We start from the raw sequence: 26,810 nt of genomic DNA, 5'->3' as shown, positions 1-26,810 counted from the left end.
TTTATCACTTCTGATACTTGAAAAAAAATCCCAAGTTAATTATTAATGTGCATTGGCAAAAAGGAAAGGTATTCAATATCTTTCCTTATTAGGATAAATTTGGTGACCTTTCTTTAACAGAAATCCTGTTTCTGTGAGTTTCATATGCATCAAAAATTGGCCATTTCCAAAAAACACATGAAAAGATACTCAACTTCACTAATTACCAGAGAAATGCAAATCAAAACTACAACGAGAGGGGATATATATATACCTATGGCTGACTCATGTTGAGGTTTGACAGAACACAACAAAATTCTGTAAAGCAATTAAACTTCAATAAAAAAAATAAATGAAAAAAACCAAAACTACAACTAGGTATCACCTCACACCAGGCAGAATGGCCATTACCAAAAAACCTACAACCAATAGATGCTTAAGAGCTTGTAGAGAAAAGGGAACCTTCTTACGCTGTTGATGGGAATGTAGGTTGCTACAATTACTACAGAGAACAAATCCCACTCCTGGGCGTATATCCAGGTAAAATCATATTTTGAAAAGATACATGCATCCCAATGTTCATAGCGGCGTTATTTAAAATAGTCAAGATATGGAAGCAACCTAAAGGTCCATCAACAGAGGAATGGGTAAAGAAGATGTGTTACATATATGCAATGGCATATTACTTAGCCATGAAAAGGAATGGCATAATGCCTCGTGCAGCAACATGGATGGATCTAGAGACTATTATGTAAGTGAAGTAAGTCAGACAAAAGGAAGACGAATATCGTATGATATCACTCACATGTGGAATCTAATTTTAAAAAAGGATATAGGTGAACGTACTGACAAAACAGAAATAGACTCACAGATAGTCTGTTTGTCATAAAACAAATTTATGGTTATCAAAGGGGAAATGTGGTGGGGGTAGGAGAAGGACTTGGAACTAGGAACTTGGGATTAACATACACACACTCCTCTATATAAAATAGATAACCAACAAGGACCTACTATATTGCACACGTAATTCTACTCAATATCCTGTAATAAACTAAATGGAAAAACAATGTGAAAAAAATGAATATATGTATATGGATAAACGAATAACTTTGCTAAGCAACCGAAACTAACACAACATTGCAAATCAACTATATTCCAATAAAACTAATAGAAAACAGGCAACCAGCAAGGATCTGCGTACAGCACGGAGATCTACACTCAATATTTTGTAATACCTTACAAGGGAAAAGAGTCTGAAAAAGAATATCTATATAAATATATATATACACAATGGAATCCTCTTGTTGTGCATCTGAAACTAACAACACTGTGAATCAACTATACTTCAACAACAACAAAACCTGTAGCTTATATGCCTACTTTTTTTCCAGGGGAATTCTACCTTCTTTACATGCTTAGACTCAGATTTCCATGCTAAAGATGTTACCTGCAATTAAATGAGCTGGGTTTTAACTTGTCATTTGTTTCACCTAAATACTAGAGAGACATTTATAAATGCCAGATCTATCACTACGTAGTTCTTGGACTTTGAGCAAAACATTTAACCTCTCCAAAGCCTCAGTTTTCCCATATGTAAAAGGGGCTAAGAATAGAAACAACCTCACAGAATTGTTACTAAGATTCAACTAGATTCAATGAACACTTTAAGAGCATATTGAAAGTGAAAGTGAAGTTGTCAGTCGTGTCTGACTCTCTGCGACCCCATGGACAGTAGCCTACCAGGCTCCACCGTCCATGGGATTTTCCAGGCAAGAATACAGGAGTAGGCTGCCATTTCCTTCTCCAGGGGATCTTCCCAACCCAGCTGTGTGGTTCTGAGCATTTCTGAACAAGCCAGGCCCGCTCACGTGAGGCCTGAGCGGGGAGCGTGTGGTCAAAGTCATGACTGGGTGAGGAGGAGAAGACTCAAACCAGCGTCCCTGGGCTCCAGGGCTTTCCATCCATACTCCTATATATGTCACTGGTTACAAGTTCAGACTCTGGAGTGAAATAACATGAGTTCTCTACTCCTCACCAGTGGTGATCATGCCCAGGCTCCCGAGCCTATAGACATCCAGAAACGGGGAGGACAAGGTCAGACTCTATTTTTCCACATGCTGGGCTCAGTGCCTTGCACCTCCTACCTGATCTAATTACTCCCCGCTGCCCTGTGGTAAGCAGGGATCTTATTGCTATCCTCATTTTGCAGACAGGGAAACTGAGGCCCAGGGAGGTTAAGTAACTCACCCACGGCCACGTATCTTAAGTGTGTGGAGGGGGTAGTGACAGTTGACACACTTTGACTGCGGCAATTCAGTCAGGCATCTGGTTTAATTAGAAGGGCTTCTTTGCCCAAGCGGCTTCATCAAGGTCCCCAGCAGTCCTCTCCAGCCCCCTTTTCTCCCTAAAGTAATGAGTTTCCACATGGCTACCTTTCATTTCCTGTCCCACGGAGAGTGAACGGCTGTTAGAAGTATAAAGCAAGGTTTGTCAAACAAATTAAAGAAAAAACAATGCAAAGTACAAGTGAAGACTTGAGAATGGATTTTACATGTCAAGCCACTGCTGAAGCAACATTAACACCAGTTTGCTGGCAAAAATCCATGTTTTCCAGACGGCCATCTAAATGCATTGAACTACCGCTTACTGGGGTCAAGTAGCAGTAACAGCAGCCTGGCGGAAACAGAACAGGCTCTGGCCTCCAAGCCTGTCAGGGCCCCTGTGACCCTCACCCAGGGCCTTTACCTCCCCTGCACTGCCCACACAGGCCCCTGCTTCTCTACCTGTTGGATGAGATGGCCCTTGAGGGGCTGGCCCAGTCCTGCCCGCTCTGATCTGCTATGCAGTTAACCATTTCCTCTACTGGCCCTCCAATAGCATCTGATAGCATTTTGGGAACACAGAAGTCTCACAAAAATTAGGGGCAGTGGCTCTGTTGTTTTGGATTTTTGATCCTACTTGGGAATCTAATGCACACTACAGATCCTCTTGCCAGAAAAATCTATGTATAGACAACATTTGACTCATAATTTCAGGAAGTTCCAAGAGCCTTCCCCCAACATTCATGGGTTTCAGGTTAAGAACCACTGGAGTTAGGAAACTGTATGCATGCAATCTGGAGACAGAAGCACAAGAAATTGGGTTCAGAAAATACAGTGCATGAATGAAACATGAACAGATTTCCCCCAGACTCCCCACTGTGGTGGGCAGTTTCTTGGATGGGGCCCAGTGACTCTTGCTCCCCGGCACTTACGCTTTTGTGAGTGTGAGTCCCTCTCCTTGGGTGGGAACTGGGCCCAGTGGCTTGCCTCTGAGGCACAGAATGCAACAAGTGAAGGAATGGCACTCTGGAGCTCAAGTTATAAAGACTCTGGCTTCCATCTTGTCACCCTCTATCATCTCTGAGCGAAGCTGGCAGCCAGGTTGTGAGCTGCCCTGAGGAGAAACCCATGTGGCTGGAAACCACCCAACAGCCAATGAAGAACTGAGGCCCAGGAGCAATTAAATTCTGCCCACAGTCACTTGAGTGAGTGTGGAAGCAGATCTTCCCTCAGTCCAGCCTTCAGACAAGGCTTAAGCTGAGACCGTAGTTACGGTTGACACCTTGATTGCAGCCTTGTGAGGCCGGGGCCCTTTAAGCTGTTCCTGGATTCCTGACCATAAGAATGTTGACTGTTTTAAGCCATGAAGTTTTGGGGTAATTTGTTATACAGCAGTAGACACCTAATACATTCACAGTCTAACTCCAGGAGCATAATAGCACACAGGAAGCCTCTGAGAAGGACATTCACCAGACTCAGTGCCCTTAAGAAGCATGAAAACAGCATATGTATCTCAGGATCCCAGCCTGGGGGCAGTATATGACCTTAACTCAACCAAGGTCCCATGTCTACCAGCCACTGTCAATGCCAGGCCTCCCATGGTTGTCTGATATCTTCTGACTTTTCCTTTCCAGTCTCTGGCTCTGTACTATGGCCAAATACAAAAGAAAAAGAACATTGACTGGCTTTCAGCATTATGAATGATGAAGGGGTCATCAATTCATCTCCCTGGGGCAGACTTTCTGTTGCCACAGAGAAGAGGTGACCTTTGCTCACCCTGTAGATGTGACATACGATTTCTTTTGGCTCCCTGGTCGGCCTGTGGGAGTCATGACACAAGAAGCCAAGAGGCTGCGGTCTGGACAAATGGCTCGGGGTAGATTGGCAGCTGTGATGAAGGACAGGTCGTCCAGAGGTTGGTCACGCCAAGTTGGATAACCATCAGAGCACAAATCACGCCAGCAGGAAGACATGACATCAGCCACCATAAAGCATGGAAACGGCCGCAAGACTTGCACGGCTGCTGCTGGGTAGGGATGGGGTGGGGTGGGGTGTGCGCGATGTCTGAGAATGACAGCACACGTGGGGTAAAGCCTTCATTAATTCTGAAACTTCACTGGCCCCAGGGGAATCGCATACTGACAAGAAGGAAGCCATTTTCCACCTCATCAGCTGGATGTTGTCCTGTGAATAGCAGGAAGACTTGTGAAGGCAGCAGAGACACTGTGTACCTTCCTGTCAGGTCTCTGAAGGCACCTGAACAGGGGACTCGTAGGGTCAGGAAAAAGAAGTAAGATCGAAGGGAAATGAGCTGCAAAGATTGCTCTTGATGCATGAGTCTCTCTACTTTTGCTTTCAGAAATCATCACCCTGCAGGGTTGCCGGGGAATCAGTTGGGGAAAGCGGGGGATCAGTTAGGAATTCTGTAGTCCCCTCATAGAGAAACCTGATCACAGTGCTTAACTCAACAAAATCGAGATTCTGCACCTTTTTTGAACTATAACCGCCTTTGGTAGGCAGGGAAATTCTGTGAAAGAATGTTTTTATATGCATAAAATAAAATAATTCTATGATGGAAGCAAATTATATTGAACTAGTTATCAAATATTTTTCCAAAATACAAATTTGGGACATAGTAATATATGTCCTTTTCAAATTAATGCATTAAATAACTAGATCAAGCAGTGAGTCTAATAAACCACCAGAATTTCAAAACAGCCATAACTACAAGTGATAAATCAAGATAAAGACAGTAACTGCAATGTTAAATGAGAACATCTGTGATTTCCAGAGACAAAGTCTGCAGGCATCACTGATACTGCACCAGTTTGTTGCCCATATTTATAACGGAAGGGAATGCTTCATCTCAAGTTTGAGATTCGTAAAAATGATATAACCTTTCCCCCTCTCAAGTTCATAAAATCCTGAATTCTTTCCAAGGATGGTTTGGGATCAATAAACCTAGAAAAAGAGGTTTATTCTTCTCACATGTAACATGTTCTGGAGGGTGCCGCCCAGGGCTGGAGCAGCAGCTCCAGGAAGAATCAAGCACTCTGATGCCCTGAGCATGTGACTTTCACCCTCATGGTTGCAAAATGGCTGTTGCATCTCCAGGCACTGCTTCTGCATTTCAGTTAAGAAGAAGAGGGAGTAAGAAGAGAGAGAGATAAAGAAAAAAGGTGTGTGCCAGCCTGTCTCTTGTTATCAGGCAGACAACAATTTCCTGGAAGCCCTACTTCCTTTACTTTAGTTGACACTTCATTAGCCACAGTTGGTGACCTGGTCATCTCCAGCTACTTGGGATTCTGGCAGGAGAGTATTCTAACATTGCTGTTCAAACCAGAGTTGGAAGTAAGATGAAGGAGAGGAGGATATTGCGTAGAACAACCAATGTTGGCTATGACTAAAGTCTGACTTAATAAAACGTCTTCACATAGCTTCTCATTTTTACCATTCCAATGTGCATTAGCTATGGAGGAATTCAAGGCTGGCCTCATTCATTTCTATGTTCATTCATGACTTACTTGAAGTCAGTTTTGTGTCTGGTCTGGTTAGGCACTGGATCAAAGTTGAACAAAACAGCCATGGCCTGGAGTCCCTTGGATCCTACAGTCTAGACTCGGGAGAGATGACAAGAAATGTATCAGTTAAGTTCAGTTGCTCAGTCGTGTCCGACTCTTTGCAACCCTATGAATTGCAGTACGCCAGGCCTCCTTGTCCATCACCAACTCCTGGAGTTCACTTAAGCTCATGTCCATTGAGTTGGTGATGCCATCCAGCCATCTCATCCTTGGTCGTCCCCTTCTCCTCCTGCCCCCAATCCCTCCCAGCATCAGAGTCTTTTCCAATGAGTCAATTCTTCGAGTGAGATGGCCAAAGTATTGCAGTTTCAGCTTTAGCATCAGTCCTTCCAAAGAACACGCGGGACTGATCTCCTTTAGAATGCATTGGTTGGATCTCCTTGCAGTCCAAGGGACTCTCAAGAGTCTTCTCCAACACCACAGTTCAAAAGCATCAATTCTTTGGCAGTCAGCTTTCTTCACAGTCCAACTCTCACATCCATATATGACCACTGGAAAAACCATAGCCTTGACTAGATGGACCTTTGTTGGCAAAGTAATGTCTCTGCTTTTGAATATGCTGTCTAGGTTGGTCACAACTTTCCTTCCAAGGAGTAAGCATCTTTTAATTTCATGGCTGCAATCACCATCTGCAGTGATTTTGGAGCCCAGAAAAATTAGTCTGACACTGTTTCCACTGTTTCCCCATATATTCGCCATGAAGTGATGGGACCAGATGCCATGATCTTTGTTTTCTGAATGTTGAGCTTTAAGCCCACTTTTCCACTCTCCTTTCACTTTCATCAAGAGGCTTTTTAGTGCCTCTTCACTTTCTGCCATAAGGGTGGTGTCATCGGCATATCTGAGGTAATCGATATTTCTCCCGGCAATCTTGATTCCAGCTTGTGCTTCTTCCAGCCCAGCGTTTCTCATGATGTACTCTGCATATAAGTTAAATAAGCAGGGTGACAATATACAGCCTTGACGTACTCCTTTTCCTATTTGGAACCAGTCAGTTGTTCCATGTCCAGTTCTAGCTGTTGCTTCCTGACCTGCATACAGGTTTCTCAAGAGGCAGGTCAGGTGGTCTGGTATTCCCATCTCTTTCAGAATTTTCCACAGTTTATTGGGATCCACACAGTCAAAGGCCTTGGCATAGTCAATAAAGCAGAAATAGATGTTCTCCTGGAACACTCTTGCTTTTTCCGTGATCCAGCGGATGTTGGCAATTTGATCTTTGGTTCCTCTGCCTTTTCTAAAACCAGCTTGAACATCTGGAAGTTCACAGTTCATGTATTGCTGAAGCCTGGATTGGAGAATTTTGAGCATTACTTTACTAGCGTGTGAGAGGAGTGCAATTGTGCTGTAGTTTGAGCATTCTTTGGCATTGCCTTTCTTTGGGATTGGAATGAAAACTGACCTTTTCCAGTCCTGTGGCCACTGCTGAGTTTTCCACATTTGTTGGCATATTGAGTCAGCACTTTCACAGCATCATCTTTCAGGATTTGAAATAGCTCAACAGGAATTCCATCACCTCCACTAGCTGTGTTCGTAGTGATGCTTTCTAAGGCCCACTTGACTTCACATTCCAGGATGTCTGGCTCTAGGTGAGTGATCACACCATCGTGATTATCTGGGTTGTCAAGATCTTTTTTGTACAGTTCTTCTGTGTATTCTTGCCACCTCTTCTTAATATCTCCTGCTTCTGTTAGGTCCATATCATTTCTGTCCTTTATCGAGCCCATCTTTGCATGAAATGTTCCCTTGGGATCTCTCATTTTCTTGAAGAGATGTCTAGTCTTTCCCATTCTGTTGTTATCCTCTATTTTTTTGCATTGATTGCTGAGGAAGGCTTTCTTATCTCTCCTTGCTATTCTTTGGAACTCTGCACTCAAATGGGAATATCTTTCCTTTTCTCCTTTGCTTTTCACTTCTCTTCTTTTCACAGCTATTTGTAAGGCCTCCCCAGATGGTCATTTTGCTTTTTTGAATTTCCAAGACCACAAACTTCACTAATGCAACTCCCAGATATGGAAGAAAACACCACTTCTTTATTTCCTATAACCCATCTGATCTTCCTCATAACCTCCTTCTGCCAGTGAGGGTTGAAGCTTAAAGGAGACAATTAATAATACCTCATGCTGCAACCCACTCCAGTACTCTTGCCTGGAAAATCCCATGGACGGAGGAGCCTGGTAGGCTACGTACAGTCCATGGGGTCGCTAAGAGTCGGACACGACTGAGCGACTTCACTTTCACTTTTCACTTTCATGCATTGGAGAAGGAAATGGCAACCCACTCCAGTGTTCTTGCCTGGAGAATCCCAGGGACGGCTGAGCCTGGTGGGTGGCCGTTTATGGGGTTGCACAGAGTAGGACACGACTGAAGCAACTTAGCAGCAGCAGCAGCTGGAAGGTGGACACGGTAGGGCCCCACTGTATGAATGAAATGGACCTCCTGACCCCCTTGACCTTCCAGCCTGTACCTTGTGTCCACACTGGTACATCTAGTACCTTGGGATTGGGACAGATCAGCCCAAGAGCTGATCACACCCAGAGTGGTGAGTCTGTTAGGGGAAGCACACTGATTGACACTGCCCACCCTGGCCAGGCACCATAGTAAACATTTGCATGAGTTGTTTTATGACAGGAGATCCTGATAGGGAATACGGAACTAATAAGCCACCACCAACCGGAAGAGTTCGGGAAAGGTCTAAAGGAGACACCGCGTGTCCATCCACTTCCCAGAATCCCTCTCGATAGCATCCATCTTGGCTGAGCAATGCGTGTGCTGCCAGGAAAACTCTGAATTAGAATGATTGGCCAAAGACCACCCAAAAACTAATCCCATCACCACAAAACCCGAAACTGCAAGCCACGCGGCAGAGCAGTTCTCCTGGGTTCCCTCACCCTACTGCTTTCCACCCGGGTGCCCTTTCCCAATAAAATCTCTTGCTTTGTCAGCACATGTGTCTCCTTGGACAATTCATTTCCGAGTGTTAGACAAGAGCCCAGTTTTGGGCCCTGGATCCCCCTTCCTGCAACAAGTCTGGAGTGGGCAAGTCCTCTGACCCGGGGCCACTGTCACCTGTCAAGACCCCTCCCCATTCTGAGGCCTGGGCCCAGAGGGGGAAGCCCCACCCTGATGTCACTATCTGCTCCCGTTGTCCCCCTCCATTGCCTGCATGGAAGGGGTGGGTACTCCACTTCTTTTTGGCCACATTCCCAGTCCTCCCTGTCCCGGCACAGTGGGAACACTCTGGTCCCATCCACCAGCCTGCTCTTGGTATGTTAAGGAAGATCATGTTGATTAGAAATCAGCATTGGTCTCTTCCACTTGCAAAGCCAAGCCAGTAAGCTCAGATCAGTTTTAGCATTCTCAGTGAGATGATAACACTGATGATAACACTTCCCTGGTGTTCCAAAGGTTAAGACTCCACCCTTCCAATGTAGAGGAGTCCAGGTTCGATCCCTGGTCAGGGAACTAAGATTCCCACATGCTGTGGGGTGTGGTCAAAAACAAAGTGATAACACTGAAAGCCAAGATCTCAGGAGCAGAAGTTCGGGGTGTGTGTGTGTGTGTGTGTGTGTTGCTAAGAGAGGTGGGACTGGGGATTAAAAGACATTGCTTTGCTATTTAAGCCTGATTATTTGGAGAAGGCAATGGCACCCCACTCCAGTACTCTTGCCTGGAAAATCCCATGGACGGAGGAGCTTGGTAGGCTGTAGTCCACGGGGTCACGAAGAATCCGACACGACTGAACAACTTCACTTTCACTTTTCACTTTCATGCATTGGAGAAGGAAATGGTAACCGACTCCAATTTTCTTTTCTGGAGAATCCCAGGGACGGGGGAGCCTGGTGGGCTGTCGTCAATGGGGGTCGCACAGAGTCGGACACGACTGAAGCGACTTAGCAGCAGCATTGGAGGAAAATGATGTTTACAAACTGTGACTCTTTTTATGGGTGTGCTGGCACACCTGTTACAACTGCTTGTAGTACAAATTCAACTAATCAATAAACACAGAGGCAGGGCAATGGTCTGATTAACTCTCTGGCTAACCAAGGATTAACTTGACTTCCTATCACTTCCATAATTCTAGTGAAGAATGCTTGTAAAACATTTGAGTGCCCTCCCTGTTCCCTCTCCCTTTGTTGACAGCTGCTAGTGGGGACTCTGGAGAGATGAGGTTGGAAATCCCTGCTGAGGTGACTGCTCCCAGTGCTTCTTGGGAAAGCTGCTGTTTTGACTGTTTGCCTGATGCAAACTACTTCTGCCATGTGCTCCTGTATCCCGAGTTAGACGAAACCATGTCCCCAGTGAGCTGAGTTCTACTGACTCTGGGTCGCACTTCTCTGTCAACTCTGTGCAGGTGGGGGCAGCATGCATCTGTGCACCGGATTCAGCGCCTATCTGGCACACAGTAGATGCTTTATTATTTAAATGAAAGAATGAATGAAATGTATAATGGCTTGTGTTAGCAAACAGTTTGCCCTGCAGGCATGGAAGACCTTGTGCTCTGCTCAGATTGTTCAGCTGCAACCCCCTTAGGTGCTTTTTTGTCAACAGCTCAGTTTGATAAAACGGACTTTCGCCTGGCTGGGACTGGACTGGAGAACCAGTTTCCACTCAGCTCTCTTTCCCCCATTACCTTCATGGTTTGGGAGCAGGTGTCCCCCAAGAAGAGCTGGAACCCAGGGCTTGGCTTCCTTCTCCCCAGGAACCCTCTCAGGCTTCCCTTTGTTATTTCATTGGGCTGTGAGACTGTGAAGCACAGCGGTTTGGACCATGGGCTCTGGAGCCAGGCAGAATCCAGCTCCCAGGCATTTCCCTTCTCCAACGCTACCTGCAAGCCACTCCGGCCCCCTGCCTTGATCATGCCAAGTGCAGTCCCATCTCCAGGGCTTTGCAACAACTTCTTCTACCTGGAAACCTTCCCTCAGGTCTGCCCCTCTTGAGTTTTCCAATCTCTGGTCCTGTGTCTCCTCAGGGGCTCTCCTGACCTCACCTTCTCAAGTGGGAGCCTCCTTCCTTGGGAGTTCCTCTCTAGCCAGCTCTTTTTCAGCACACTCCCTCAGTGGTACGGTCCATGCAGATGCCCCCCAGGATGAATGCGTTCTGAGGACAAAGCCTTTGACTTGTTCTCTTTTGACACCCCAGTGCTCAGAACAGGGCCTGGCACACACCAGACATATGAAAGTTGTTTGCTGAAATGAATGGAGGAATGAACAAAGTTGTTTAAGCTCTCCTGGCCTCGGTTTCCTCATCCATCAAGTGATGATAAAAATACCTTAGAAGGTTGTCATGAAGATTAATTGAGCTCATGTTCGAAGGTGACAGTCTTGATACAAGTTCTTTATACAGGATGGTGATTTTGAAGATTTCCTTGGCCACCCAAAACCTTCTGGTCTCCAACAGTCAGCAAGATAACTCCACACTTCATCAACAGCTCTGACATTCAGCCTGCACACAATGAGATGGCTGAAAGGATAGCACTGTCTCTTGCACAGGGCTATTTCCAGCTGGTGCTTTAAGAGGTTTGGAAACAATCTACTGGAAGGTATTCTTCCAGCTAGGCATTACAGCAGGGACTATAATTTCACTGCAAATGTGTCTATGCTCTTTAAGCAGTGCATCATTAAGTTTAACAATATCAAAGTACTCTCTGTGTTACATACAACTTAATTAGTGTACATGGTAACATTAAACAGGCCTACTCACACTGAGACACATATTTATACTTTTTTCTTGGCTTAGACTGATTCATCCCACAACCAACACCATAAATGCAAGTTACAGAGGAGTAATTATTTGCTCCTAAAGGAAAGGAGGGACTTGAGAACCTCCTTGGTGGGGGGGGGTCTCACCCTAAGTTTGGCTGGGGGTGGGGATGGGGAATGAAGAGTGGGGGTGGTGTGGTGGAGAGAAGGGTTTCATGGAAATCTCATTTCAAGAAAGCCTGAGATTCTAGGCTAGGCTGAGTACCTTACTTTTCTCTCAGCACAGCATTCCACAGGTCTGCTTATGGTCTGTCTCCCGGTCTAGCTGTGAGTTCTAATCTGGCAGATGTGGGATCATCTCAGTAACTGCTATGTTCCTACTCCTTCACATGGTGCCTGGTGGGCCTGAGATGCTCAGCAACCGTATGCATCTATTCCAACAAATGTTTATTAAACCCTTTCTTTGGGCCAGGAAGTCTCTAATTGTGTGCGTGCATGAGGCGGGGTGGTCATGGTGGTGGTTACAATGGTCATCAAAAATGGAGTTATTGACCTCACAGACAAGATAAAGAGATAAGACACTAAATATTAAAACAAAATTATAGTCGTGATAAGCTGTGTAGGGCTATGAGTATCTGTTCTGGGAGTTTGATCTGGTCAGAGAGCTCAGGAATGTTTTGCACAAAGAAGTGATGCTTATTTGAGATCCAAAGCATGTATGGGCATTAACAAGCTGAAGAGGGGAGGGAGCAGGCTTGGGCAAAGGCCATGGGGCAGAGTCTGGGACTCACGTGAGAGAAGCTAAGGCAGGCCAGTGTGGCTGGAGAGAGGAGGGTCACGTGACTTAGATGAGTCTTGGGGGTTGGGGTGGGGTGGGACTATATAACATAAAGCTTTAACAGCCATGACACACACAGTAGTTAGCTTGTTGATTTTTCCTTCCTTGGGACTTTTATTTCTTTCTCAACACTTTCCTTTCAGGGCACTGGGGCAGGAAACCCAGGTGGAGATGGCCATGCTCTGGTCATACTCTCGATGATGGTGTTGTTCCAAGATCACTGCAACAACAGCTCCTACTGCTCACGCTCTTCTGCAGTGTGACCCTGCCACAGCGCCCTTGAACCTGACGTGTAGCCAGCAGAGTATACTGGGAGAGAAGCCATGTGACTTGTGAGCTGAGCTCAGAAAGGGTGGTGCAGCTCTCACCCGGGTCTCCTGGACTATTTGCTTTCCGGACGGTCCCTCTGGGGAAGTCCTAAGCCATGTGGGGAGGTTGCGTGTAGATGATCTGGTCAACAGTTCCAGTTCCAGCCCAGCCCAGCCCTCAAGTACCCCTGTCGGGGCCCTGACATGTGTGTGAAAAGCCTCCAGATGACTCCAGTCACAGACCCTGGTCGCCTCCACCCATTTGAACCTCTCAAGCTGAGGCCCTAGATGTCGTGAGGCTGAATAAAGCTATCCGGCCAACGACCCCTCTGAACTTCTGACCCACAGACTCTGTAAGCGTATCAGTAGTCCCCTGGCTGTGGGTTTATACCTCGTAGTTTTGGGGTTGACTGGTACACAGCAGTAGGGAATCAGCACACACATCCAGGGAGACAAGACTGATCATTGTGCCAAGGGCAGCGGGGCGGCAGCTACAGTTTCCTGGATGCTCAAGGTCACACTGGGACTCAGAGGTTCTGCTCCCAGAACTTGAGTTTTGCTTTGTGATGGGGCAGACGACCCGAGAGAGAGCATCTCCAAATCAAGAGCCCACCCGTCACATTTTGGGCAGGGCTGAGGAGGAAGACAGGCCACTTTCTCGGAGTTCCTGTCTACCTTTCTTCCTCCAGGTGTGAATGTCACACGCCGGCTGTGACTGTCTGCCTGAGTCCTGATTTAATTGTTCGTTTGGGATCAGTTATTTCTGAAAGATTCCCCCAGCTGATACACACTGCTGGTGTTTTGCCAAGAAAGATAAACAGCCTCACCTTGTAGTGCAGATGGATTCAGTCTTCACTAAATCCAGCAGCTGTCTTCCAGGACAGCCCTGAAAATACGGGAGCACTCTGATTCCAGCTCACCTTTCAACTCTGCCATGTCACGTTTGGTGAGGTGCAGCTGCCAGATTCGACACCATGTCCATCACCACGTAATCCGGCTTCTAAATCCTCAAGCAGTCGTGGTCCCTGTAAAAAAAAAAAAAAAATGCCAGTCAGAGACTCGTCTTGATCACCTCAAACACTAGTGATTATTCTTTTCAACTGAAACATGGAAACAAGACTAAGCAGTGCTAAGCAAACGTTCACTTTGGTGGTCTTTAAAAATGTCATGAATTAAACTGAAAATCGGAATTACTCAGCACAATAAGAAATGCTTACTGAGTGTTGTGATTTTGCACATCAGGTGGTAAGGCTGTAACTGTGAATAAATTGCTTATAGTAAGATTTCTCCCCCTCTAATGCTGTAGTGGCAGATGGGTTAATAAATATGCAACACTTTGTACCCATATTTGCAATTTTAGAGGGGTAAAGGCTTTTCCTCGCCTCGCTTTCACACACACAAAATGCACAGTCATCCAATATTATACTTTTTAATGGAGAAAACTTAATTTATGGAATGGAAGTAGCATTCTGCTTGCAACAATTTTTAGTTTAGCAACAGTTATCCTGTGAGACAACACAGAAGCTGGTACTTAGGTTCTCTCTCCACAAGAAACTTTTCCCTCTTCCCTGGAAACTTTTCTGACTTTGGAGTGCGGGAGCATTCTTGCACCTTTTTTGGTGACTAAGGTAGGTATTGATAAGCAGCAATTTATTCTGTGACCCTGTTTGCTTGATGGGAGGCGATGGGAGCATCGTAATGAGTGGACTGTGCTGACAGGCAGGTCTTTGTCTCCCCTTACCCCCGTAGCTCGGTGACCTCGGGCAGGTCGCATTCTGACTCTGGTCCTCGGCTTTTGCATTTGCCAAGTGCAGTGTAAGTGGAACTTCCCCTCAGGGCTAGTGTGACAGTTAAATCATGCAAGCAATGCCTGGTCTGTGGTATTCTCAATGACTGTTTTCTCTATGGTTAAGGTGGTGGAGTGGGGGAGAGTTTAACGACACCTTTTTGTCTACGAGGAGGGACAACCGCAGCTTAAAAAATAAAGCTGGTGACATCTAATGGAAAACACAGGCTCTGAAGCACCATTTTTGCTGTTATTCTGGGGTATCTAACATGGATACGGGGCGGGGGAGGGGGGGGACATTCACTTGCTGGGCTGTTTTTCTGCAGTATCTGATGTGGAAACGGGGACATTCACTCGCCCGGCTGGGGGAAGCAGCACAGCAACAAACTCTTTGGTGCAGGATGCTGTGCTTCAGACCTTTTGAAAGGATGGCCTCCCTGCTGGTGAGAGGACTGGGGAGTTGCAGGTTGGGCTGTAGGGGTCAGGCGGCTCTTCCTCTCCCCTTAGGGGACTTTCTCAGGCCTGGAGACTCCCCCCAAATCTCATTGTTTGTCTTGCAGATGGTGACAAGGGTAACTAAAACCTTGGGAGCAGCAGTGTTTGGGATTCGGAGATGGGCCTCAGCAAGCAGCTGACTGAGCTGGATGGTAGAGCCAGTGAGCCCCGCACCCGTTCGGGGGGTCCCAGGAAGAACTGGGCTACATTTTGGTCAGTTGGGTGAGAGGAACAGAGGCTCTGCTACTGTTACTCCGGAGGGGACTAGAGAACTGTGAAATATTTGCATCATCTCAATACCAATGACAATGGTGCCAGGTATAGCTTGGAAGGTTTCAGCACTCTTAGAAGTTCAAGTAATTGCTTTATTTATTTATTTTTTAAAATTTATTTTAATTGGAGGCTAATTACTTTACAATGTTGTGGTGGTTTTTGCCATACATTCACATGAATCAGCCATGGGGGTACATGTGTTCCCCATCTTGACCCTCCCTCCAAGTAATTGCTTTAAAGTCACCACTTTTAGACTAAAACAGAGTTATTTATATTAAAATTCTAGACACACTGAGAGACTTTTATTTCTACCACGTCCTTAACTTCTTCACTCAGTTGTGTCCGTCTCTTTACGACCCCATGGACTATAGCCTGCCAGGCTCCTCTGTCCTTGAAATTCCCCAGGGAAGAACACTGGAGTAGGCAGCCATTCCCTTCTCCAGGGGAATCTTCCCAACCCAGGGATTGAACCCAGGTCTTCCACGTTGCAGGCAGATTCTTTACTCTGAGCCACCAGAGAAGCCCTATTCATCAGGAGGGCAGTTCAATGAAAGTTCCTTAGCTGTTCTTGAGAGTTAGTGAGAATGAATACTGATTAGGGGTTTGGGTTGGTATCTGAGGATTTCAACACCATTTTAGCTCAGTGAGGAAGGCACATGGCTTCATCATCAGAATTGTGTAAGGTAAATAACTAGAATTTCTCCAGAGATGAGATTCTTGGTTCCAAGACAGTCTCAGTGAGAACCAGGTTATGCTGCAGAAACAACCCTCAACTCTAAGCTCAAAACAATGAAGGCTTATTTCTTGCCCTCACTAGCACACTCATAGTCTGTCAAGGACCCAGGCTGACAGACCCACACAGATGTCCATGCTAGGAAGGCAAGAAAAATGCTCAGTGGGAAAGTGATCCATCACTTTTACTTGCAACTCACCAATCAAATGATGGTCGGATGGCATCACTGACTCAATGGACATGAGTTTGAGCAAGCTCCAGGAGATGGTGAAGGACAGAGAAGCCCAGCGTGCTGCAGTCCATGGGGTTGCAAAGAGTTGGACATGACTGAGCAACTAAATAACAATCAGAAGAGACGATCTGGTGCCACCTAACCCCAGAGGGACCGGAAGTGCAGCCCTACCACTCTGGGAGGCAAAGAGCTGGACGTACTGCTGAGCTGCGTTAGTGACAACAACTGTCCACCCTTCTGCTAGACAAATGTTTGGTCTGTACTCCAACCTGCAGGCAAAATGCACTCACCTTTCCCCAGGGAAAACATCCGAAGTCTCATCCTTCAACAGCGTCCAGCTTAAATTGCAGGGTCTTAGGGTAATGGGTGTGGTCTCTCTGTCAGGTCTGAATATGGGTTTTGTTAATCCGGAGATCTGGGAATTAAAACGACAAGTTACATATAACACCCAAAATACACTGGTGGAAGTGGGACAGCATAACTGCAGTGGGGGTGGAGCAGCTGCTCCTGCATGGCGATTCTGCATTTTGCTGGCAGACGTAGAGGGCCAGCCCCTGTCCTGCGAGTTGGGGATCTTCTTTGATTAGGTCTGGATTCTGCTGCTTTCCTGTCCATGTAGATCCATATTCTGGGAGGTTTTCCTTTACCTTTAATTCTTTGGCCACCTCTGAAGTAAGCATTGGAGCATGTGTCTCCTTGGGGGCCAAACAGCTTTATCAGCCTCCTTCCTATCTGAGGAAGACTGGAGGTCAAAGAGTGGTTTTAAAATTTCAACAGTCATAAACGTTTTTACTCCAGACTCTTGCTTTCTCTGGCTATTACAACTCTCTCAAAAACTTAATCAGATTCTTATCTATTTGATTCTGATCAGCTTCATGTTCCATAGTTACATTCACAGTTCTGTTGAAGATGTGCCGCTCTTGACTACTGAGACTACTGAGCCCTATTGAACCTGCTGGGCTTGCCTTTCCCATGGTCAGTTTATTCTCCTCCTTCCAGGATCCAGGCTGATGGAGAAATCAGCACCTCGAATGTTGTAGTTGCCAGAAAGAGAAGCAAGTGGCAGACTGTGCCAGCTTTTATCTCCCACCTGGAAGTGACACACGTCACTTCTGCTCACATTTTATTGGCTAAAGCAAGTCTTGAAGCCATACTTCACTTCCAGGGGGCAGCAGAGGGCAGGTAGCAGTATGCAGAGTGCAGAGAGAGCTAGCAATGTGTATTGAGTTATTGCAACCTGATGAACATGTAGCTACATAATCAGAAAGTAAGAAGTGAGAGTAAAAGGTAAGAGCCAATGATTACTCTAAGTAGGCTAAATTCAAAGCAGCCAGCATGTTTACAAAACATATAGAGTACCCAGGTACCTGTCTTGAAGGTTTTGCATGGGTTAGGTCAAGGTTAGATCAAGGTTATGCTAGTCTCATAACTGAAAGTGTTTTTCTTTATTTTCTGGAAGAGTATATACAAGATTAATATTATTTCTTTCTTTTAAATATTTGGAAGAAGTCACTAGGGAAGCCAACTGGACTCGAAAGAAGGCCCTCACCAGACACTGAATCTACTAGTATCTTGATCTTGGAATCCCAGCTTCTAGAACTAAGAGAAATAAATGTTTGTTTAAGCTACCCAGTCTATGGTATTCTGTTAGAGCAGTCCAAAATGACTAAGTTTTTGTTTTTTTGTTTTGTTTTGTTTTGTTTTTCTTTTTCTTCTCTTTTTTTCTTTTTTTGGAGGCTTTTCAGTTGTTAACAAAGAGAGGCTTGGTCTATAATGAATTAGTTCCAACTATTATTGCAAGTTGAAATCTCCTGGAAGGTTTGAGTAGATGAGTGACCTGATATGTTTTTAAGGGCTCACTCTGGCTGTCATCTTGAAAATAGAATGGTGGTGTTTGCCAGGGCGATGGGCAAGGCAGGCAGAGCAGTGAGTAGGCTACTGCAGTGAGACCATGACAGAGGACAGCGGTACTGGTGCAGGGTGACGATGGTGAACATGGTGGGCAGCAGTGGGACTCTGGATATATTGAGGGTAAAGTCTGTAGGATTTCTTGACAGTCTTAAAGTGGAGTGTGAGAGAAAGGAGGGAAACAAGATTCCTTCCAAGTTGTCTGTCTCAGCAACCAGAAGGATGGGTTTGCCATTGCTTGAGACAGGGGAGACTATGCTTGGAAAAAAATTACAAATGGAGCTTATCTGGATAATTTGAATGTTTTCATTGGATCAATCAACTCTTTCCATCTTCCCAAGTGACAGATGCAATGTACTTGAGGTATTCATAAAATAGTTTATTTTTTAAAAAGTAATTCATCCTACACTACAGGGAGTTGGTTCAGTAATGTAAGCTCGTTTTGAAGGTGAAGGAGGGCCATTTTCTCTGCTGGAGGCTGTGAAGTGTCCCTGCTGGTGTGTCCGATCCTGCTTGGAGATGATGTGAAGGCCTTTGTGATCACGAGGCCCAGTGTGAATGGCTCTTATGCCTCTTCCACGACCAGGCCAGAATATAGAATTTGCTTGATTATGGATGTGTCAAAAAAGCTCTATCATATTCTGTTCTGGAGACCCAGAGGCTTCTTACAAAGGTAGGGTGGGGGGGGGACACTGACTTTAGAAAAGATGTTTCTGAAACTTGAATTTCTTGGATGTGACTGCATCCCTGGTCAGTTATAGTCTTCATGGAGAAAGCAGTGGCAGAAGGTAACAGGCATGAGGGGCTGAGGCTGACTCCCAGGATCCCAGAAACCAGCGTGGCTCTTTTCCATTAGCTGTGAAACTGAAAGCTAAATCTGACAGCACGATGTTTCTTGATATTTTCACTCCTCTGAACATGTGAGTTTAACTCAAGATAAGAAATGCTGCGGGTCCTGTTAAACTTACACACTATCTGTTGTGTTATGAATTGAAAGGCGCAATTGCAGAACAAGTGGAGGACTGATTATAAATGATCTTTTAGTGCCAACAAAAAGGTAGGAGCTGAGGATGCCAGGTTACTATAGAAACACCAGGGGGAAGGCAAGAGTAAGAAGGATGCCTTGAGGAGGAGAAATGGATTTTTGAAAGGACACCTACACTCCATGCCTAACATTTCTCCTTTACAAAAAATGCTCCTAATGCGAAAAACAGCTGTAAGCTTAAAATGTATTTAGAATATATAGTACATTTCTTATGGACTGAAAAAAAATTTTAATTAGACTTTTTAAAAAAAGTATACACGCAACAGATAAGCAGGAAAAAATATTTTTCAAGCTGCAACCATGGAGGTAACATCTATGTAGGAAGCAAGTGAGATGAACGCTTTCCTCCATCTACAACCAATATGGATTGTGGCCAGCACAGCAACCATTGCTGGTCCATGGTGTTGCCCACAGGTGAGGCACGAGATCTGATGTCAGCCAGTCTTGACAGGTCCCTATGTTATCACTCAGGAGAGCTCCTGAGCCTGTCTGTGCCTCAGTGTCTTATCTGTTGTACGTATACTTTTTTAAAAAGTCTAATTAAAATTTTTTTTCAGCCCATGAGAAGTGTACTAAAATTTATTAAATGGGCTACTGCCTATTTCAAAGAATTATTGTAAAGATTGTCATTGTCATTCATTATAGTGATTTACTGACATTTGACAAGAGAGTCATTTTTATTCAGAGGTCATGGTTTAAATCTGGGGGCAGAAAAACTATTGAGCAGTTGTCGTCCAAAGTCTGCCTTGAGGAATCATTAGGTTAGATGAAAGAAAATGAACAGTTTTCCCTTCAGTGTATAATCTAATGGTATTTGTCAAATTCAGATCAGTAGAAACGCTACAGGAATACCATAGGAATGCATTTTAAAAAACCACTGCATTTTGTATATATACTTGAAACTAATTGTTTATGGTAAGGCTGTAGACGGCATGTGACCATGTGGCAGAGTGATACCAGAATCTCGGGTTGGTCTAGGATTAATAAGAGAGATCTTTTAAATGCCCTTTATCACTTCAGGTGGATGAAATTATCGTGTCAGAAAGCATTATGAGGAGTTTATTATACACACTTTCAGAGGCTGACGTGCACAATTTTTTTTTACAGCTTGGTGTTGGAGATGGAAATAAAACCTGATGGTGCTGGAATTAGCTGGAGAACAGAGAGTCAGGAGAAAAACTGCTTCTCACCCTTACGGGTTTATAACACCCAGTGTGGCAGGAAAGTCTTAGTGAAAACCGCGGCGGAGGGAATTGTGAATTACCTTCCTTCTGTCAGTTGTCAAAGGCAGCAAACACCACCGAAAGTGGTGGAAAGCCATGGGTTCTGGGGCATCAGTATTTCTTTGGTGAACTTTTCTGTATCTATAACTTGTCATGAAGTTCTATTATAGTTAGAAATTTGGGGAGAAACATATGTAGTGGATTGGCTGGCCTTCCAAATAACAAATAAAGGCAAAGCTGAAAATAGTTATCTCTGTAACTTTTTCACATAATCTCATCCAATTATTAGAACACCTCAGTAATGTGGCCAAAGAGGAAGAAAGCCAGACAGAAATCATACAAAATCTGGACTACAGACTCTGTTTAAACAGTTCAGTTCAGTTCAGTCGCTCAGTCGTGTCTGACTCTTTGCGACCCCATGAATCGCAGCACGCCAGGTCTCCCTGTCCATCACCAAGTCCCGGAGTTCACTCAAACTCATGTCCATTGAGTCAGTGATGCCATCCAGCCATCTCATCCTCTGTCGTCCCCTTTTCCTCCTGCCCCCAATCCCTCCCAGCATCAGAGTCTTTTCCAATTAGTCAACTCTTCGCATGAGGTGGCCCAAGTACTGGAGTTTCAGCTGTAGCATCATTCCTTCCAAAGAACACGCGGGACTGATCTCCTTCAGAATGGACTGGTTGGATCTCCTTGTAGTCCAAGGGACTCTCAAGAGTCTTCTCCAACACCACAGTTCAAAAGCATCAATTCTTTGGCACTCAGCTTTCTTCACAGTCCAACTCTCACATCCATATATGACCACTGGAAAAACCATAGCCTTGACTAGACGGACCTTTGTTGGCAAAGTAATGTCTCTGCTTTTCAATATGCTATCTAGGTTGGTTCTAACTTTTCTTCCAAGGAGTAAGCATCTTTTAATTTCATGGCTGCAGTCACCATCTGCAGTGACTTTGGAGCCCAGAAAAATAAAGTCTGACACTGTTTCCACTGTTTCCCCATCTATTTCCCATGAAGTGATGGGACCAGATGCCATGATCTTCGTTTTCTGAATGTTGAGCTTTAAGCCAACTTTTTCACTCTCCTCTGTCACTTTCATCAAGCGGCTTTTTAGTTCCTCTTCACTATCTGCCATAAGGGTGGTGTCATCTGCATATCTGAGGTTACTGATATTTCTCCTGGCAATCTTGATTCCAGCTTGTGCTTCTTCCAGCCCAGTGTTTCTCATGATGTACTCTGCATAGAAGTTAAATAAGCAGGGTGACAACATACAGCCTTGACATACTCCTTTTTCTATTTGGAACCAGTCTGTTGTTCCATGTCCAGTTCTAACTGTTGCTTCCTGACCTGCATATAGTTGTTTAAACACATACAGTTTAATATTTCAATACTCTTCATATGCCCTCAGATAAAATGTATATTTACAGATAAAATGAGTTGAGCTAGAAAGACTGCTTTGAATAATCCTACACCAACATACACCATGAAGAAAAAAACTAAAAACCTTCAACATACAAGAGCTGCGTGGCTTGGAATGGATCATTTTTGAAATCTTTGTTTTGCAAAGGAGCTGTTGATTGGCCTTTACTCAGGACTTAAGACTGAAAATACATAGTGGGAGTCAATTATTGGGGTCAGATCTGCATTGTTACAAATATTGAATAAATATAGCTTTGGAGAATTTCTGGCATATCCAGAAATTTTCCAACTGCATGGTCTCAGGTGTTACATCTGTAATTGGCATTAGCTTTATTTTCCTCAATTCTTAGGCAACTGTTATTTTCTTTTAAATGGTCTATTTGAGGAGCTAATACTTTCATGCTTTCAGAGTACTGACAAAACACTTTTAAAAGCTTAGTCTCACAGTGAACTATGAAATTCTAACTTATATACTTACATATATATATATATATATATACCATTCATACTTCTAGGAATGATGCCATAGCTGTTGTAATGTATCACCAGATGTTCAAATCTGAAAGCTCCTGGCCCACCAGGATCAGGCATAAATAATAACCACAACAGTGAGCATACACTAAGTGCCAATTACATGCTAAGTGCTTTTTCATAGGCAGTTCATTTATCTGCATCCATATTGCTGGGGTGAAACAGTCCTTTAAAATTTTAGACAAAACTGACCTACAATCTCACCCCACAATGGGTGTCACCCCAGGTATGCTCAGCAAAGATTCTTCGGTCAGGACCTACGGTCCTCCAGTCCCCGCTGAACTGGTAAGAACTGGTTTGTTGACCTCCATTCTTACTTTCCCTTCCCAGTCTTTTCTGCACAGTGTCACCTCACTGTACAGCGACTGCCTTATTTTCTTTACAGTCCAAAGCACCTCTCATTCACTGCTGTGTAAAAAAGACTTAACAAAAGGGTTGTGACTATTATAGGACTGATTCAAACAAGCTTTTAATTCCCCGTGCTTCTTCCATAATTCTCATATTGAGAAGTGTGCCACACGTACAGAAACACGGAAAGCTATTGCTCTGTATCTTTGCTCAGATTGGGGAAAAGGACATTTTTATGTGGAAGAAAAATGCATCTGACTCACTAAAAGCTACTATTAATGGGAAGACTCTTAAGACTTAACAGTATTTAACTTAACGATACCAAGTCAAGAATGGTTTCGTGCACTGATGGATTCTAGTTATAGAATACACATTCAGACGTGTGCACTCATAGTAATTTCAAGATCTTAAGACAGAGGTTTCAATGTGGACGGACCTAGAGATACATGGTCATGCAGAGTGAAGTACGTCAGACAGAGAAAAACAAATGTTGTATATTAACGCATCTATGTGGAATCTCGGAAAATGGTACAGATGATCTTACGTGCAAAACAGAAATAGAGACACAGACATAGAGAGCAAACATATGGACACCAAGGGGAGCGGGAAAGGGGGAGTGCGATGAATTCGGAGATTGGGATTGACATATATATATATATATATATAGACTATAGATACTATGTATAAAATAGATAACTAGTGAGAACCTACTGTATAGCACAGGGACAGTGCTCTGTGGTGTCCTAATGGGAGGGAAATCCAAGAGAGGGGATACATATATACATACAGCTGATTCACTTTGCTGTACAGCAGAAACTAACACAACATTGTAAAGCAACTATACTTCAATAAAAACAAAAAAAAAACAAGCAACAAAGATGACAGAGGCTCCAATCACTTTCCTGCAGTCGCTTAGTAAGCCTTCTGTCCTTGGTTGATTTGGAAGCTGGAACCCAGGTATGGCCATTAACAAAATATATAATCTGACACCAGCAAGCAGAATGAGTAATTTAGTTTGAAATGTATGTAAGACCAGAATGAAGAGAGTAAAGCAAAAAAAAAAAAACAAAAAACAGTCGCATCTTCCATTCTGGTGGTTGTCAACCACATGGGCTAAAGCAAGTTTTTAGAACAGTATTAAATTGCCCACAGGTGAAATTCATCAAGTGATGGTTAGTTTGTTGACTGAAACTGTCAAAAGCCATTGACACCACACGCCCTTGGGAACCTTTACACTCTTTGTCTGGCACCACTGCAAGTAAAGCGGAGATGTAAAAAGGAGAAATGAGAATGGGTCGGGTCTCAGCCTTGGCTGCTTTAAAACAGGTCACAGCCCAGGTTAGAGGAGGTAGGAATCCCCAGGGGTGGGACCCAGGTAGCAGCATTTTTTGAGTCTCCAGATAACTACAACATGCAGGCAAGGCTGTTTTCAGATTAGACAGAAAGTAGCAAGTGGTAAAACATGGAACGATCTCAAAGATTATAGCAGAAATGAAAACGGTGATATCCCTTTTAAACTAAGGCTATAGACATTACCCGGAGAAGGCAATGGCAACCCACTTCAGTACTCTTGCCTGGAAAATCCCATGGACGGAGGAGCCTGGTAGGCTGCAGTCCATGGGGTTGCTGAGGGTCGGATACGACTGAATGACTTCACTTTCACTTTTCACTTTCATGCATTGGAGAAGGAAATGGCATCCCACTCCAGTGTTCTTGCCTGGAGAATCCCAGGGATGGTGGAGCCTGGTGGGCTGCTGTCTATGGGGTCGCACAGAGTCAGACACGACTGAAGCGACTTAGCAGCAGCAGTATAGACATTGCCAGGGAAACGTATCTGCTAAGCAGAGCAAATTACAACAGGAATCTTCTGGAATTAGTTATTATTCTATTTATCTGGTCTTTGGAGCAACCATAGATTCTTATGTTTAGCTAACAAATGATGCCACCTTTATTTCCCCCTGGTCAAACCTCTTTTGATAATGGCAGATGTTCTTGAGAAGTACCTGACCTAAAAGGATTAAAAGCTTTTGAGGGATTTCCTTGGTGGGCCAGTGGCTAAGACTCTATAATCCCAATGCACGGGGCCCAAGGTTCGATCCCTGGTCAGGGAATTAGATCTCACATGCCACAACTAGGACTTTGAATGTTACAACTAAAGATTCCCGCATGCCACAACTAAGACCGGTGCAGCCAAATAAAAATATCAATATTAAAAAAAAAAACCTCTTGAACTAAGTGAATTAAAATGTACTATAAGTATGTTGTGTGTATCTAGACACCTAGATTAATTTTTAGAAATATTTAGATATCAAAATTCAAAGACAGACAAGAATTAGGGGTAAAAAGATATTCTGCTTACTAGAATTAGCCCACAAAAGGATACTATCAATTTAATTTCTTTGACCAGCCAAAGGTTTTAAAGAAAAAGGAAAGCTCTCTTGGATTGAGTTGGTTAAAAAGTTTCTAAGTCTTCAGGGGTTGAAATGTCCAAATCATTTTTTTCATACAGTAGGAAAAACAAAAGGGGAAATTTTGACTGATTTTCTTTCAACTAAGATAATTTTGAGTTTGGGAAGCTGAAAAGCAAAACTGGGGATGGTATTAATCCCATCTCATGACTTACCTACAGATTACTGAATCGTCACCATTAATATAAATTATATTTCAGAGTGATATATTATCAAAAATAAATGAACAGTAATTTCCTCTCCTAGACTTAAGCCAAATACTCCTTACTATGTTTATCTCAATTATTAAGGTCCCCAGGGTAACCCTCCCTCCCCTGCCCCGTTTCTTTGGAAGTATTATGTACAACAAATGAGAGATAATATCGCTTGATCCACAGGTTAAAATATTGGCAATACTTATTACTATTAGGAGTGAGTTTATGTGCTTAAATCTTGCCGGGTTCAGCATAAACACTGACAGTGATAAGTTAGGCTGATGAAAACCAATCAATACCATCTCCACACTTCACTTCTGTACTGCTTCACAGGATTACAGGTGATTAACTACAGAAGAATATGTCAGGAGTAAAAATTAGTGTTATCTGTGGCCCATGTTTATTGGTTATTTAATCCTTATAAGTCAAATTATTTTGACTTAATGTGATTCTAGATTACATTATAGCCACCCAAACCAGAACTCAAATATTCATTAAGATGTAAAGCTCCAATATCCATGATGAATGAATTGTAACTTAGATTTATCCTTTGTTGTACATTAACTGTATCGCCTACTGTTAAAAGTTTGTACAATTTAAAATACGTGAGAAAAATTTCTTCATCTTAGGTGACCAAAGTCTCTGGCTGAGGCAAAGCTCAGGCTTCAGCATACCTTGTTTTACATGCCAGGTGAGTCTGGAGAGTGATCTTACAGTGTGGTCAGGGATCTATGAAATATCTGGGCAACAGAAAAAACAAAAAGCAAAACCCCTACTCTCACTACCAAATGACCCACGTACACTCACACGACCAGCCAACCCACTTGCGGAGACACATTTCTGGGAGTTCTGGTGGAGTCAGGGCTTGCTGGCACGGGAGAACTGATCTATTAGCTTGTCTCACAGGAGGTTCTGTGGGAGGATCAGCCGTGCTGAGACAGAAGCTCTCTTGGAAGACTGTTCTGAGGACAGAGGAGTTTGAACATATTCCACTCCTTGGACATTCCCTATGCTTGTTAGATTATTACAGCCACCGAGACTTTCTCCAGTAAAGACCAATGACCCATTTTTGCTTCTCCAGTATTTTCCAACATTGTGTGACCATGGGCTTCTTCCGCTCTCCCAATACATTTATTCACATCGAATGGAATTTGTTTCTTGGAACACACTTTAAAAAATGCTGATCCTTGAAGTATAAAAAGGCTATAATATGGACGGAAGAAAAAATCTGCGTAAACAAAAGAGAAGAAAACACTGAGACCAGAGAACCCAAACTCCCGACACTCTACTGTCCTCTAGTGGCCACTGTACAATAACTGTGAAGTCCACCTGTCATTTGAATCATCTTAATTCCCTAGATAGCATATTGAAAAGCAGACATATTACTTTTTCAACAAAGGTTCGTCTAGTCAAGGCTATGGTTTTTCCAGTG

The sequence above is a fragment of the Bos grunniens genome, chromosome 22, assembly GCF_055505025.1.
Source record: "Bos grunniens cultivar Pamir isolate PY7600 chromosome 22, Bosgru_T2T1.0, whole genome shotgun sequence".
In the NCBI taxonomy this organism is placed as follows: domain Eukaryota; kingdom Metazoa; phylum Chordata; class Mammalia; order Artiodactyla; family Bovidae; genus Bos; species Bos grunniens.
Note: the sequence above shows the minus strand (reverse complement) of the source record.